Source organism: Bison bison, unplaced genomic scaffold (genome assembly GCF_000754665.1).
Source record: "Bison bison bison isolate TAMUID 2011002044 unplaced genomic scaffold, Bison_UMD1.0 scf7180017864351, whole genome shotgun sequence".
Taxonomy (NCBI): Eukaryota; Metazoa; Chordata; class Mammalia; order Artiodactyla; family Bovidae; genus Bison; species Bison bison.
The window spans coordinates 6,270,882-6,286,382 of NW_011494923.1; the positions used below are offsets into that span (position 1 = coordinate 6,270,882).

Genomic DNA, 15,501 nt, shown 5'->3' on the forward strand with positions numbered 1-15,501 from the left:
ACTTGAAATTAAAAGACACTTGCTCCTTGGAAGGAAAGTTATGACCAACCTAGATAGCATATTAAAAAGCAGAGATACTACTTTGCCAACAAAGGTCCATTTAGTCAAGGCTATGGCTTTTCCAGTAGTCATGTATGAATGTGAGAGATGGACTGTGAAGAAAGCTGAGGGCCGAAGAATTGATCTTTTGGACTGTGGTGTTGGAGAAGACTCTTGAGAGTCCCTTGGACTGCAAGGAGATCCAACCAGTCCATCCTAAAGGAGAACAGTCCTGGGTGTTCATTGGAAGGACTGATGCTGAAGCTAAAACTCCAATACTTTGGCCACCTCATGCGAAGAATTGACTTATTGGAAAAGAACCTGATGCTAGGAGGGATTAGGAGCAGGAGGAGAAGGGGGTGATAGAGGATGAGATGCCTGGATGGCATCACCGTCTAGATGGACATGAGTTTGGGTAAGCTCCAGGAGTTGGTGATGGACAGGGAGGCCTGGCGTGCTGCGATTCATGGGGTCGCAAAAAGTCAGACACGACAGAGCGACTGAACTGAACTGATGGGACCAGATGCCATGATCTTCGTTTTCTGAATGTTGAGCTTTAAACCAACTTTTTCACTCTCCTCTTTCACTTTCATCAAGAGGCTTTTTAGTTCCTCTTCTCTTTCTGTCATAAGAGTGGTGTCATCTGCATATCTGAGGTTATTTGATATTTCTCCCGGCAATCTTGATTCTAGCTTGTGCTTCCTCCAGCCCAGCGTTTCTCATGATGTACTCTGCATAGAAGTTAAATAAGCAGGGTGACCACGTACAGCCTTGAGTACTCCTTTTCCTATTTGGAATCAGTCTGTTGTGAGTAGTTGCAATAAAAACTATACATCCTACAAAGTCTAAAATATTTTCTGATTCTTTTTTTTTTTAATTTTTAAAATTTATTTATTTATTTTTGGTTGTGCAGGGTCTTCATTGCTGCATGTGTGTGGGCTTCTCATTGTGGTGCCTTCTTTTGTTGCAAAGCACAGGCTCTAGGGTGCTCAGGCTTCAGCAATTATGGCACATGGGCTCAATAGTTGCAACTCCCGGGATCTAGAGCATACGTTTAGTTGTTGTGGTGCAAGGGCTTAGTTGCTCCAAGGTATGTGGGATCTTCCTGAATCAGAGATCAAACCCATGTCTCCTGTATTGGCAGGCAGATTCTTTACCACTGAGCCACCAGGGAGGCCTTCAGAAGCCATGTGACTCTTCATAACTGAAGTTTGCCAATCCCTAGTCTCTGTCAATCACAATATTTCCATTTCCCTTATTGTTATTGGTTTAAGCAAAGGCAAGTGATACTTGTCAATGAGATGCTTAGGCATGTCTATTATGTGTGACATAGGAGCACTTGGAAAATAATACTCTTCAAAAAGAAAATAATAGAGAAGTATTTATTCTCTCAGCTTTTGAATACTGTTGAATGAGGATATGCTGCAAGGGCTTTGTTATGGATTGAATTATGTTCCCCCCAAAATGATATCTTGAGGTCTTAGCCCACATAACTCAGAATATAACTTTATTTGGAAATAGGAATATTGCAGATGTAATTAGTTAAGATAAGGTCATCCTGAAGTAGGGTGAATCCTTAATCCAATATGACTGCTATCTTTATAAGAAGATGGCCATGTGGAGACAGAGACACAGGAATAACACCATGCAGCAATGAAGGCAGAGATTGAAATAATGCAACTGTAAGGGATGCCAAAGGATTCCAAAGACTGCCAAAAAATCACCAGAAGCTAAAGAAGACACGTGGAACAAATTTTCCTCCACATCTCTCAGAAGGACTCAAACTTGCTAAAATTTTATTTCAAACTTCTAGCCTCCAGAACGATAAGAAATAAATTTCTGTTATGTAAGCCCCCCAGTCTGTGATGCTTTGTTATAGAAGCTCTGCAAAATTAATATGGGGTTGCTGCAGAACATTTATATTAATGAGGGAAGTGGCTGAAGATAAGAGTCAAGACACTGAGGATGACGGGACAAAGAAGGAAAGTTGGTACAAACCTAAGTCTTTGATTTAACCCTCTGAGGTGACCAAACCTAAAATTATGTCTTGAGATTTATTAATGGGATAATAAATCCTCTTATTACTTAGGAAATTTTGCATAATGTCTTTCTTACTTGTAACCAAAAGTATAAAAAATGACATACCTCATAGCCTGCATTATCTGAAGAAATTCTGATTTCAAATATCCCATTTCGCCGTTTACACAAGTACTGTCAAACTTAGTAGCAATTACTTTCTCTTCTTTTGTTCACAAAATAAGTTGATACCACAGTACTGGGAAATAAGTAGAAATGCAAAAGGGAAGGGGAGATTTTAGAGACCAAAGCTGAGACATAGAACCACAGAGAGTAGGGCAGCCAGGCCACCGAGTAGTAAGGACAAGTACCAGCTATTACAACCCAGTCTTTAAGAGATGTGATGAAGCAAAGTAGTAAATTTTGAAAAGAAACTAAATTTGTTATCAAAACTGATTAAGAATTCCCCAATGAATAATAATTTGATTTTTTATATGCTAATTTATTTTAAAATTGGGCTTCCCTGGTGGCTAAGTGGTAAAAAATCTGCCTGCCAATGCAGGAGATGCAGGTTCGATCCCTGAGTCAGGAAGATACCCTGGAGAAGGAAATAACAGCACCCTTCCGTATTCTGCCTGGGTAATCCCATGAACAGAGGAGCCTGGTGGGCTACAATCCATGGGGTTGCAAAGGAGTTGAACATGACTTAGCAGCTAAACAGCAATAGTAATTTTAAAATTATCAATTGAAAATAACACAGGCACTTTCACTAAACAATATAAACTGGCAAGATTTTAAATGCAAACTTTAGAAGCCTAAGTAGCTCTCTGTGCATATTTCACTATACACATTTGCATGAATGCTAAAGGATAGGGTACAACAAACCTTATGCAGTGACAGAATGTGTCTGTATGTGGAAAACGTCGATAACAACTGAGGTATGTACAGGGCTTCCCAGGTGACGCTCGTGGTAAAGAACCTGCCTACTAATGCAGGAGACGTAAGAGGCGAGGTTCAAACCCGGGGTGGGAAGATTCCTGGGTCTGGAAGATCCCCTAGGGGAGGGCATGGCAACCCACTCCAGTATTCTTGCCTGGAGAATCCCATGGACAGAGGAGCCTGGCGGACTATGGTCCCTAGGGGTCACAAAGAGTTGGAATGACTGAAGTGACTTAGTATGCATACCTGCACATGTAACATACAAATGGGCTGTGGCCAGACCATATATATATAAAAATGAAACTCTGACCCACAACCTGGAGCAACATTCCCAAGAAACTAACCCCTTACCATCAGTAAACAGCCTAGGAAGCCAACTTGCTGTATGGCAGACTTTGGAGGAAGCTAGATTGCTATTTAGTGATAATGAAGGAAGCTAATATACCTCTGTAACACTCAGTCCAGTATGGCAGGATTTGATTAATAACTGATACCTTCCCTAGTTTTTATTCCCACTTCCAACTAGGACTAATCAGAGCAAGCCAAGAATTGCATCCCTAACCAATTACAGAGGATGTCCTGCTTCTAGTTATCCTATCTACAGCTTCTTCTACAACCTCCAATCAGGGCACATGTGAAGCTGGCCCTTTCTTTAAGGTTTTAAGAAACCCTAAAGCTTTCTCAGTCCTCTGCCTGCCTTTGAGTCTTGCCAAACACAAGTGATCAGACTATCTTCCTTGTTATGCTCCGAATAAATAGCCTTTGCTTTTCTCATTCAGTTGATCTGTATTTATTTCCACATAAACACACTATATGAAGAAATGCCCTTCACCTCCCCACAGAATTCCATAAGTCAATGATATTTAGGATTGTAGTGTTAAGGGGAAATTCAGGATTCCAAACTAATACTTGTAGAGCTTTTGGAAATGATACAGCCCTCACTGCCATTCACCGCTCATATCAGACTCACAGAACTGTATCTATGGCCAGGCCAATACTGATAGCAAGCAGAGGAGAACCATTAAGCACTATTTTTAGCTGAAGAAGGCTGAGCACCGAAGAATTGATGCTTTTGAACTGTGGTGTTGGAGAAGACTCTTGAGAGTCCCTTGGACTGCAAGGAGATCCAACCAGTCCATTCTAAAGGAGATCAGCCCTGGGATTTCTTTGGAAGGAATGATGCTAAAGCTGAAATTCCAGTACTTTGGCCACCTCATGCGAAGAGTTGACTCATTGGAAAAGACTCTGATGCTGGGAGGGATTGGAGGCAGGAGGAGAAGGGGACGACAGAGGATGAGATGGCTGGATGGTATCACTGACTCAATGGACGTGAGTCTGAGTGAACTCTAGGAGTTGGTGATGGACAGGGAGGCCTGGCGTGCTGCGATTCATGGGGTGGCAGAGAGTCAGACACAACTGAGCGACTGAACTGAACTGAACTGAAAGTATCTTTCAAACTAAGTTCAAAGTCCTCTCAGAAAAAAATTATTTTCAATGGTATGGGTGATAATCTGATCTATATGTTGTTAACACTTGATTAGGATTCAGAGTGCATGATACACAGGAAAAGAATGAAGAGAAAGATTTCTTTTTATTTTCATTGAGTTGTTTCTCCAAAATTGACATTTCCTTTAATCTCACATAACTCCACAAGCATTTCTACACCCCATAACCTGCTTAAAAAGGTAGCAATATCTCTTACAGACTTGAATGCATAAGGTACTGCCCTGACAAGTCACTGAAATACTGAACTGATCAAAAAATTTATACAGACAATTAAGATCTGATGGAGAAGTTCCTCTCCATTTCTATAGACCATGCTCTTATGCCTTCAGTGCTTGAATTATTCAGCTGAACATTTGGTATCCCTGACCATATTTCTATAAACAGTTACCAAACTAGTCTTCTTTAAATACCATTTTCATGCCTTCTATCATGTCCAGTGTCTCCCTATTGTCTTTCTATACCAAGTCCAAATACCTAATCCTTGATCTATTTCTCTAGTATCATATCTCAGTTCTTAATATATCATTTTACACTCCAACCATATGAAATATTCAGCTGCTCTAAATAGTATTTATATTTTTTCTGTTAACCTCTTTTCATACCATGAATAAATGTTTTCTTATTGAAATTTAGATGTACAGTTTCTCCTTCAAAACTCAGTTAAAACTCATCTGTTTCTAAAGGCCTTCTGCTATATGGCAGTCCAATTTTGATAGTTGATATTTTTTCTGCACCTAAATATGTGTATTACATTTGCCAGGATGCTTTCTGCCTTCGAATTCTTGTCAAGTTGTATATATTTGGCTTTATTCTCCATGCAAAATTGGAAACCCCTCAAGGGCAGGAATCTTGCCTTCTCTTCTTATGAGTTGTTCTCAATTCCTATCAGTGCCACACAAGACAAGAACTTATAATTGTGTGCTGACTGAACACAGGCTTTCATTCATCTGAATGTATTAAGCTCACCAGCAGCTGGTTGAGCATGCTGACTTGAAAAGCTGCTCCAATGTATATAAGTGATACATTTCATGTTTGGAGAATAACTGCTCCCACTTTAAAACTCTAAAGTCAAGCATAAAAATAGCACATGACAAGGCTGTCCATCTGGAAGTAGCGTTCTGTACATTACAAAGTGAGCAGACACTAAATCCTGAAGAGGACTCAAATTGGAGAGACCAGTGAAGTGTTTTGCCAACAGGAAAGGAAGATGATTGCTTTTCTCAAACTGTGCCATGTTGCCAAGTATAGGAATCCAGCTGTTGTGAGATTTATACTCATTTCACTTAACTATAAATGCATCATGCATCATTTTTCTTTAATTACACAGATTAGCTGGGTAGGTGTAGGTGATGCACTGAGGTCTGAGCATAATCAAAATGAGCTACTGTGATAAAATGAAAGGAAAATATTTTTGTAGTTAATGGAGGAAAAAAAAATATGTTTATGTGAAAAAAATCAGATCTTGTCACTGCAACAATCTAATTAGTTGTTAAAATCTCTTTAGTTCTCTCAGACTGAGAATCTTCCAATTATAGATTAAATGATTTTGTACAAGAAATCTATATCAGTTTTTTTTCTAACTCTTAATTGCTTTTCTATTTTGTGCACTCATATTCAGGGCATTCTGATGGGCAGCTTTATCCTCTTATATGCTTGCATATATTTTTTTCCTCAAATCTCTAAAAAGATTTTAATTTTTTGAATTTTAACATCAGGATTCCTGGCCAGATTTTCAAATCCTCTCTCAGACTCTTCTACTCTCCATAAAACAATTCAGTTCTTATATGAGTTTCTCATCCAGTTTTCTCTGTTCAGTATTTTAAGATTTTTGTTCTCAAAATGTTTCATTTTCTCAAAGTAGCCCCTGTTCTGTCGTATTTGGAAACAATTTTTATCTCTTACTGGAAACCTTCCTTGACTTTTTTACACTCAGTTTCATATCCTAATAGTACTTGCTATAACAATGTCTTCTTACACTCATCCAAGTATTTTCATTAACAAGAGAGAAGTTGCTCAGCCGTGTCCGACTCTTTGCAATCCCATGGACTGTAGCCTACCAGGCTCCTCCATCCATGGGATTTTTCAGGCAAGAATACTGGAGTGGGTTGCCATTTCCTTCTCTAGGAGATCTTCTCAACCCAGGGATCGAACCCAGGTCTTCCACACTGCAGGCAGACAGCTTACCGTCTGAGCCACCAGGGAAACACCAACAATATTTAACATCTATACACATACACATTTGTTTTTTCATCAGCAGATGATTGATAAATGTAATATAACTTTATTACTGTTAGATTTCAGTACATAACAATTGTATTGAAAATTGACAAAGGCTCTATTATATAATCCTGGTGTTGTGTAAATCCTCTTAGCACCCAGAAAAATGTCATATCCAATGTAGGTATTAATGATCATGAAGATTAAGCTAAGCTAATCAACTTCCAATGTTATCTTCCCCCCATTTTTCAGGTAACCGTTATATCCTCCTGCAAGTGCATAGCTCCTGTAGAAACACCAATTTTGACTCTCCTCAGATGGTCCAGGAATACTGTTCTATCAGTCATTATTATGTAGCTCATCTGCATAAGTACAGTATTCCACAACCATATATGATTTTTATTAATCATTATAATTGCCAAATTGTACTGAAATGGTCCGACTGCTCCCTGTGGAGACTGTGGTAGCGCTACAATTATCTCCATCCATCCTCCAACCTACTTTGATTCTTATGAATGCCCAAGTTTCTTAAATACATAGCCTTTTCATAATAATGTACACTCTACTGCTTGCAAATGTAATCACTTGCACCATCTTAACTTTTAAATTTTTAAACTTTTGCCTTGAGTCTCAATACAGTGTTTCTCTCAGCCAAGTCAATACATTAACTAAGATTTGTGAATAACATGGCTTTTTAAGAAAAAGAATGAGACACCAGGATAAATACTCGTATGATCTACAGAATTACCATTACTTTACATGATTATCTTTCCAGTGACTGGTCTACATGAGAGAAAAATGTTTTAGATTTTTTTAAAAATTGGACTAGTTTTCAGTAATTCTCCCTTTGAAGAGACAATGACCTACATGACATCAAACTGAAGAGGATAATTTAGCTAGTTAGGCATTCAGTGAGTATTCAATTGGGTCAGAAGCAATACCTTCCCTTATGAAGAGAAGCACTTTAAATTTTTCAAGTAGGGATGGGAATATGGTTCAGGAAATGCATTATGTGTTTATTCACTCTGCTTCTAAGCTAGAGAATAAATTTCTTAAGTTCCCTGAGTTTTTTCTAAAAATATGAAACTATCACTTTCTCTCTCATGCTCTCCTTTTCTCTGTTTCTACATACAGTTACATATATTACATATTTAGAGAGAGTCCGAGAACTAGAGGCTTCATATATATACATATACATACATTCCATTTTCCCAACTCTGGAAACACTAGTAAGTACTGAGGCATTTTGAAATATCTCTACATTGGACACAAATTTTGTAGCGGATAAAATGGTTCCACAAGCATGTGACATATTATTCTTCTTTTGATTTTACAGGAGTGTGAGTTCTCTCTCTTATTAAATGTTACTTCTTTGAGTTACCCAAAACATTAGAGAAAGTGCTAAAGAGTTTCGAGTCCCTTTCATTTAATATAAAACTGTGCAACAAAAATGATCCCATAAATAGGAATGATTTTTTTTTTAACACTAATGTTTGGAGCTTTTAAATAGAATTCTGGAGTGTAATGTTTCAGAAGAGCCATACAAAATCCTATAGAGAGCAATATGACTTTGAGTGGGGAAAGAGTGATGTACCACATATGGCTTACAAATTGCTTCATCGGATCCTTCACGTTTGCAAAACTCAAGAACACCAATTCCGATTGGCTCCACAAGTTGAGGCAATTATCTTACAGATGCGGTAGCAGGGAAGAAAGTTCAGTTCGATTTCTGCAAGCACTAGTCCAAATAAGAACTGCAAGCAAAGCAATGAGTAGCAATTTTTTCTCCTCAGCTCTTAATGCTCTAGGCAAGGGATTCAATCCTGAAGCCTGTGCTATTGAGAACATGGAAGAATACTGAGCAATGGGTAGGGATTTCAGCAGATGCTGCTGTAGGCACTGGGGGAAAGGAAATCACACAAATCCGAAGGAAAAATAAAGGGCAACAGGGAATAATGAGATATTCCCTTGTATCAGTAAGGCTATCAGTGCATAAAGACTTTTTATAAAATGATAAATGGGGAGAAACAATTTATTCTCTTGAGACACAAAATTTTTAAAAAGAAGTCATCTGATCTTTAGAGGGTTGAAGCATTAACAATGTACTTGGGGATATTTAAGTTATTGTTGCTGGTTTGCTGATATTGCAGATTTCAGCTTCCAAATGGCCTTTGGGTAAGTAACAATCTTCCATTTAAAATCTGCCTGCCCTGCTGACAATCTCTGATCATGTTGCTTACTCAGAACAGGTGTCTCATGAAACCAGCTTTCAGTGCCAATAATGAAGCACCTGAGAGGGGCCACATCTCAGCACAGATGCATGTAGTTTTGAAGTCTGAGATCTCTGGTGTGTTCAAATTTGGAAATTTAAAGCAAAGAGCAAATAGTTTTCTTGTGTAATGTTAATATCTTTCTCTTCTTCTTTAGAAAATATGTGGGCTTCATGTGTTAGAAATGGATGTTATTTTCCCTGCATTATGGCACTGAAGGAAAGATCTGTGAGATAGAGAAGCTTTTATTCTCATTAGAGTGTATATGTGGAAGCACTAAGAAATATGAAATCCTTCACTGGTACAGACGAAAAGATTTTCATTTTGTCTGGAGGGGAAATGTGCCAAAGTGGCTGAAAATAATTCAAGTAATTGGCAAAAAGCTGTACTCTAAGGAGCCTTTTGGTGTAATGTGATTTGGTGCCTTTTAGGGCGAGCAAGTGAGATGTGATTCTACCTGCCCCTGAGGGCCAAGGGATTTTAAATATTACAGAATCCTTAAGGTAAATGAAGATGAACTACACTGTTGAAAGACAACCTGGAATTGTGAGGTCCTTAAGAAATAATAATAATAAAGATAATGCTTACTAAGTTAGAGAATGCCCCTTACCATGCATGGTTTGCACCTAGCCTTAACACAGAGAAAACAGTCTTACTCAAAATTTAGATACTCTTCTGCTTACAGTCACAGGATTACTGCTAAATTCCAGTGCTGTATAATAAAGGCTGAAAATAACCAACTCAGCCAGAATCAACCATTTACAGACTGGCCCACGTGGCATTACAGTACAATGATCCAACTTACCGCAAGTCCTGGATAAACTCACAGGGCGGCCAAGCTTGTTTTGGCACACTCCCACTCCAGTCAGCATCCCCTCGCACTATTGTTTCTTTGCATATTTTGCATCTCCTTCAGAGGCTTAGAGTCTATTAGTTTTCATTGTATTCCTCCTCTGTTACCAAAGAAAACACAGCCTTATTTGTTGCTCCTTCATTTTGGAAAATGCCAATTTCTTCAAAATAATTTCATTTGTAGAATTTAAAGCATAGTTTCCACAAGGATCCCTTAACAGTCCTCTTTTTCTGGAAGTTAAATGAAAGGCAGGCTCTGACTATATTAATATTTCACATGTGGAAATAAGTAGAAGATTTGGTTGTCCATCTGCTCCAAGGCTGTACAGGCAGATTGTAACTTCAGAATTGAGTATGCCGACTTTCTTCTCCCTTGTTTACCCACAAAATTAAGAACTAGAAAGAAAAGGTTGCAGGAGAAGTTTTCAGGACAAGGCCACATGAGTACAGCAGAGTGTATTAATGTCTGGGCTCTGGAGTACTCACACTCCCACCAGCAGACCATATTAAACTGCAGGTATCTCAAGTATTGACCCCACCATAGCTCAGTAAACTTCAGCTACTTCACCATTACTGGTCGGGGTATAGACTTGGATTACCGTGATATTGAATGGTTTGCCTTGGACCTTTTAGAACTAACACCCAAAAAAGATGTCCTTTTCATTATAGGGGACTAGAATACAAAAGTAGGAAATCAAGAAACACCTGGAGTAACAGGCAAATTTGGCCTTGGAGTACAGAATGAAACAGGGCAAAGGCTAATAGAGTTTTGCCAAGAGAACGCACTGGTCATAGCAAACACCCTCTTCCAACAACGTAAGAGAAGACTCTACACATGGACATCACCAGATGGCCAATACCAAAATCAGATTGATTATATTCTTTGCAGCCAAAGATGGAGAAGCTCTATACAGTCAGCAAAAACAAAACCAGGAGCTGACTATGGCTCAGATTATGAACTCCTTATTGCCAAATTCAGACTGAAATTGAAGAAAGTGGGGAAAACCACTAGACCATTCAGGTATGACCTAAATCAAATCCATTATGATCTTACAGTGGAAGTGAGAAATAGATTTAAGGGACTAGATCTGATAGACAGAGTGCCAGATGAACTATGGACAGAGGTTCATGACATTGTACAGGAGACAGGAATCAAGACCATCCCCAAGAAAAAAAAATGCTAAAAGGCAAAATGACTGTCTGGGTAGGCCTTACAAATAGCTGTGAAAAGAGGAGAAGTGAAAAGCAAAGGGAAAAAGGAAAGATATACCATTTTAATGGAGAGTTCAATTGCACTCATCTCACATGCTAGTAAAGTAATGCTTAAAATTCTCCAAGCCAGGCTTCAGCAATATGTGAACCATGAACTTCCAGATGTTCAAGCTGGTTTTACAAAAGGCAGAGGAACCAGAGATCAAATTGCCAACATCCACTGGATCATTGAAAAAGCAAGAGAGTTCCAGAAAAACATCTATTTCTGCTTTATTGACTATGCCAAAGCCTTTGACTGTGTGGATCACAATAAACTGTGGAAAATTCTGAAAGAGATAAGAATACCAGACCACCTGACCTGGCTCTTGAGAAACCTGTATCCAGGTCAGGAAGCAACCGTTAGAACTGGACATGGAACAACAGACTGGTTCCAAATAGGAAAAGGAGTACATCAAGGCTGTATATTGTCACCCTGCTTATTTAACTTCTATGCAGAGTACATAATGAGAAACGCTGGGCTAGAAGAAGCACAAGCTAGAATCAACATTGCTGGGAGAAATATGAATAACATCAGATATGCAGATGCCACCACCCTTATGGCAGAAAGCAAAGAGGAACTAAAGAACATCTTGATGAAAGTGAAAGAGGAGACTGAAAAAGTTGGCTTAAAGCTCAACATTCAGAAAACGAAGATCATGGCATCCGGTACCATCACTTCATGGCAAATAAATGGGGAAACAGTGGAAACAGTGTCAGACTTTATTTTTGGGGGGCTCAAAAATCACTGCAGATGGTGATTGCAGCCATAAAATTAAAAGACGTTTACTCCTTGGAAGGAAAGTTACGACCAACCTGGACAGCATATTAAAAAGCAGAGACATTACTTTGTCAACAAAGGTCCATCTAGTCAAGGCTATGGATTTTCCAGTAGTCATGTATGGATGTGAGAATTGTACTATAAAGAAAGCTGAGCGCCAAAGAATTGATGCTTTTGAAGTATGGTGTTGGAGAAGACTCTTGAGAGTCCCTTGGACTGCAAGGACATCCAAACAATCCATCCTTGGGGAGATCAGTCCTGAGTGTTCATTGGAAAGACTGATGTTGAACCTGAAGCTCCAATACTTTGGCCACCTGATGCGAAGAGCTGACTCATTTGAAAAGACCCTGGTCCTGGGAAAGATGAAAGGCAGAAAGAGAAGGGGATGACAGAGGATGAGATGGCATCACTGACTCAATAGACATGAGTTTGGGTAAACTCCGTGAGTTGGTGATGGACAGGGAGGCCTGGAGTGCTGTGGTCCATGGGGTCACAAAGAATCAGACATAACTGAGTGATTGAACTGAACTGAACTGATAGCTCAGTAATCTTAGCCCCTTAAACATTTTATTTCCTATTCTCCCTTACCAGTTTATTTAGCATGCTCTTAGAATCACTCAGAAATGATATGTACTGTATAAGGTTCAAAAGTAAATAGCTAAGAACAACCTCTGTGTTTGCATTTTCATACAATTCTGTAGCGAAGCATTCCAATTTTTTGGATTCAATGAAAAGCATAGAACTTGAAATTGTTCAAGACTTCCAGTTCTAGATATCTCATATGATATGACATAGAAGCACTTCTCTATATTAATCCTACTCAGAAATACCTAACCTCTGGACTGTTTATATAAAATAAACATAAAGTTGTAAGCGACCCCATGGACTGCAGCCTACCAGGCTCCTCCATCCATGGGATTTTCCGGGCAACAGTACTGGAGTGGGGTGCCATTGCCTTCTCCATAAGAGGCAGAGAGAAAGGCAGACCAGCTGGGGATCTTGGGACCTAAGGAATAACATAACTGTGAAATCATGAGGCTTTCTTTTGGTCTCATGTGTCCCAGACTGGATGCTGGAGAACAGCGACACAGAAGTGCCTGTAGCTGCAGACCAAAAATTTCCCAACAAAAGGCTTCTCTCTCTAGACAATGGACTAGGTAAGGACAGCATAGCAAGAAAACTTTTAAACAATAACTTATCTACTCCAATCAAACATCACGGGAAAATATGTAAGAGGAGACATGGGGGAAATGGGGAGATGTTGGTCAAGAGGACGAATTTTCAGTTATAAGTCCTGGGTAGAGTACTGTGACTATGACTAACAATATTGTACTGTGTACTTGAACTATGCTAAGAGGTAAGCCTTATATGTTTTTGCTACACACATGTAAAACAAAATGGTAACTATACGAGGTAATGGATATGTTAAATAACCTTATTATGTTAATCATTTCATAATGTATACATATATAAATCATCACATTGTACACCTTAAAATTACATAATGCTATTTGTCAATTACATCTCAGTGAAAGTGAAATTTGCTCAGTTGTGTCCGACTCTTTGCAACCCCGTGGACTATACAATCCATGGAATTCTCTAGGCCAGAATACTGGAGTGGGTAGCCTTTCTCTTCTCCAGGGGATCTTCCAAACCCAGGGATTGAACCCAGGTCTCCCACATTGCAGGCAGATTTTTTACCAGCTGAGCCACAAGGGAAGCCCAAGAATACTGGAGTGGGTAGCCTAACCCTTCCCCAGTGGATCTTCCTGACCCAGGAATCGAACTAGGGTCTTCTGCATTGCAGGCAGATTCTTTACCAACTGAGCTATCAGGAAAGCCCATATCTCACTAAAACTGGGGTAAAAAAAGAAAAAAATGGTGGCTGCACTCTCACTTTGATCAACAAAGTCCAAGTAGAGGGAGAGCCTAAACTTAGATTTTTACCTGGTAGCAATGAAATGCCCATCCCTGCCAGATTGGTGCTGGAGCTAGCAAATGCACATCAGCCTCCTTACTCTGTGGTGCCAGTGGAGATCACATGGGATCTGGACTCTCACTCTCAATAAGTGGTGATGAGACAATCCCTCCTTTCCCTAGTGGTATCAGAGGAGGCCTCACTGAAAGCCTGGACTTAACCTCACTTTCCAGCTATAACAAGGCCCTCTCACCACTCCACAGTGTCCATGCAGGCTATGTGGGAGCAATTACAAAGAGATCTCTTCCCATTTCTGTCCTGGTGGGATCAGCGGAAGTCTGCTAGGAACCTATCCTTAGCCCCACCCAACAGTAAGCAGGTACTTCCCCTGCCCATGATCAGCAAAGGAGTACTTAGGCTTTACTCCCACTTGGCAATCGTGACTTGGCCTTTTACATTCCCTTATCATGGTCTTGCTCACCATCATAGTATCACAAGGAAGTGGACTCAAATGTAAGTTTTAAGCATGATCTAGCATCTCACATAATACACAAAACGTCCAAGATACAATTTAAAAAATCACTCATCATTTTTTATTGATAATTTGTCTTACACTTCGTTTGGAATACCAAAGACCAATGTTCTTTTAAAAGTTGCAACAAGAAGCTTTCTACCCTTTGTTCCAAATCTTACAATGATTAGCTTTCTAAGCACAGTTAAGATTGTCCTTCTGAGCCACCTCATGCCTTACAGAGCTCAGTGGAATGTTTATTATTTTGCAGCTCAAAAGATCTAAAATGATGTGAAGGGCTTTGTTTGCTTCTAATAGAGAATGTGCAGTATACTGGAAAGGTTTTAGCGTCAGTCAGAAGGATCCAATTTCAAATTCCTGTTCTTCTACTTACCAGGAATGTGATCTTAATTAAATTTATTAACCTAAGCTTTCAGTTTCTTTGCCTATAAAAGGTAGTAGTAACAATAGTAGCAGTTATTGTTGTCAGAATGGTAATAGTGGGAGCATCGTAGTCATGTAACAGTTGTATTAATAGAAGTGGTAGTATGTGCTAGTTACCTTACCCATATCATTTAATACCTTGAACAACCCCATATGTAGTAGATATTGTAAATTTCATTTCAAAAGCCAAGAAACTAGGGACATTTAACCTAAGTTAAGTAATTTTATCAAGATCACACAGTTCATAAGTATCAGGGCTGGGATTCAAATCCATGACTATTAACTTCAAAGTCCAAACTTCATCAAGTATACCATGCAACCCCTCAGAGAACTAAAAGCAATATTGTAAAATCAATCTGTGAAAGAATTCGTGCAAATATAGAAGATACTCAATTAATGTTAGTTCTTTCCCCACTACTTTAAAATCATACATATGTATATGTACGACATATACATCAGATCAGATCAGATCAGATGTATATGATCAGTCGCTCAGTCGTGTCTGACTCTTTGCAACCCCATGAATTGCAGCATGCCAGGCCTCCCTGTCCATCACCAACTCCCAGAGTTCACTGAGACTCACATCCATCGAGTCAGTGATGCCATCCAGCCATCTCATCCTCTGTCGTCCCCTTCTCCTCTTGCCCCCAATCCCTCCCAGCATCAGAGTCTTTTCCAATGAGTCAACTTTTCGCATGAGGTGGCCAAAGTACTGGAGTTTCAGCTTTAGCATCGTTCCTTCCAAAGAAATCCCAGGGCT

The 15,501-nt window shown here is 39.4% G+C and overlaps 1 non-coding gene across 1 annotated transcript; it reads right to left on the reverse strand.

Annotated features, from left to right (window-relative positions):
- Positions 1–13,633: 13,633 nt before the first annotated feature.
- TRNAC-GCA lies at positions 13,634–13,706 on the reverse strand. Its single transcript has one exon. It is a non-coding gene; the product is annotated as a tRNA-Cys (tRNA).
- Positions 13,707–15,501: the final 1,795 nt, after the last annotated feature.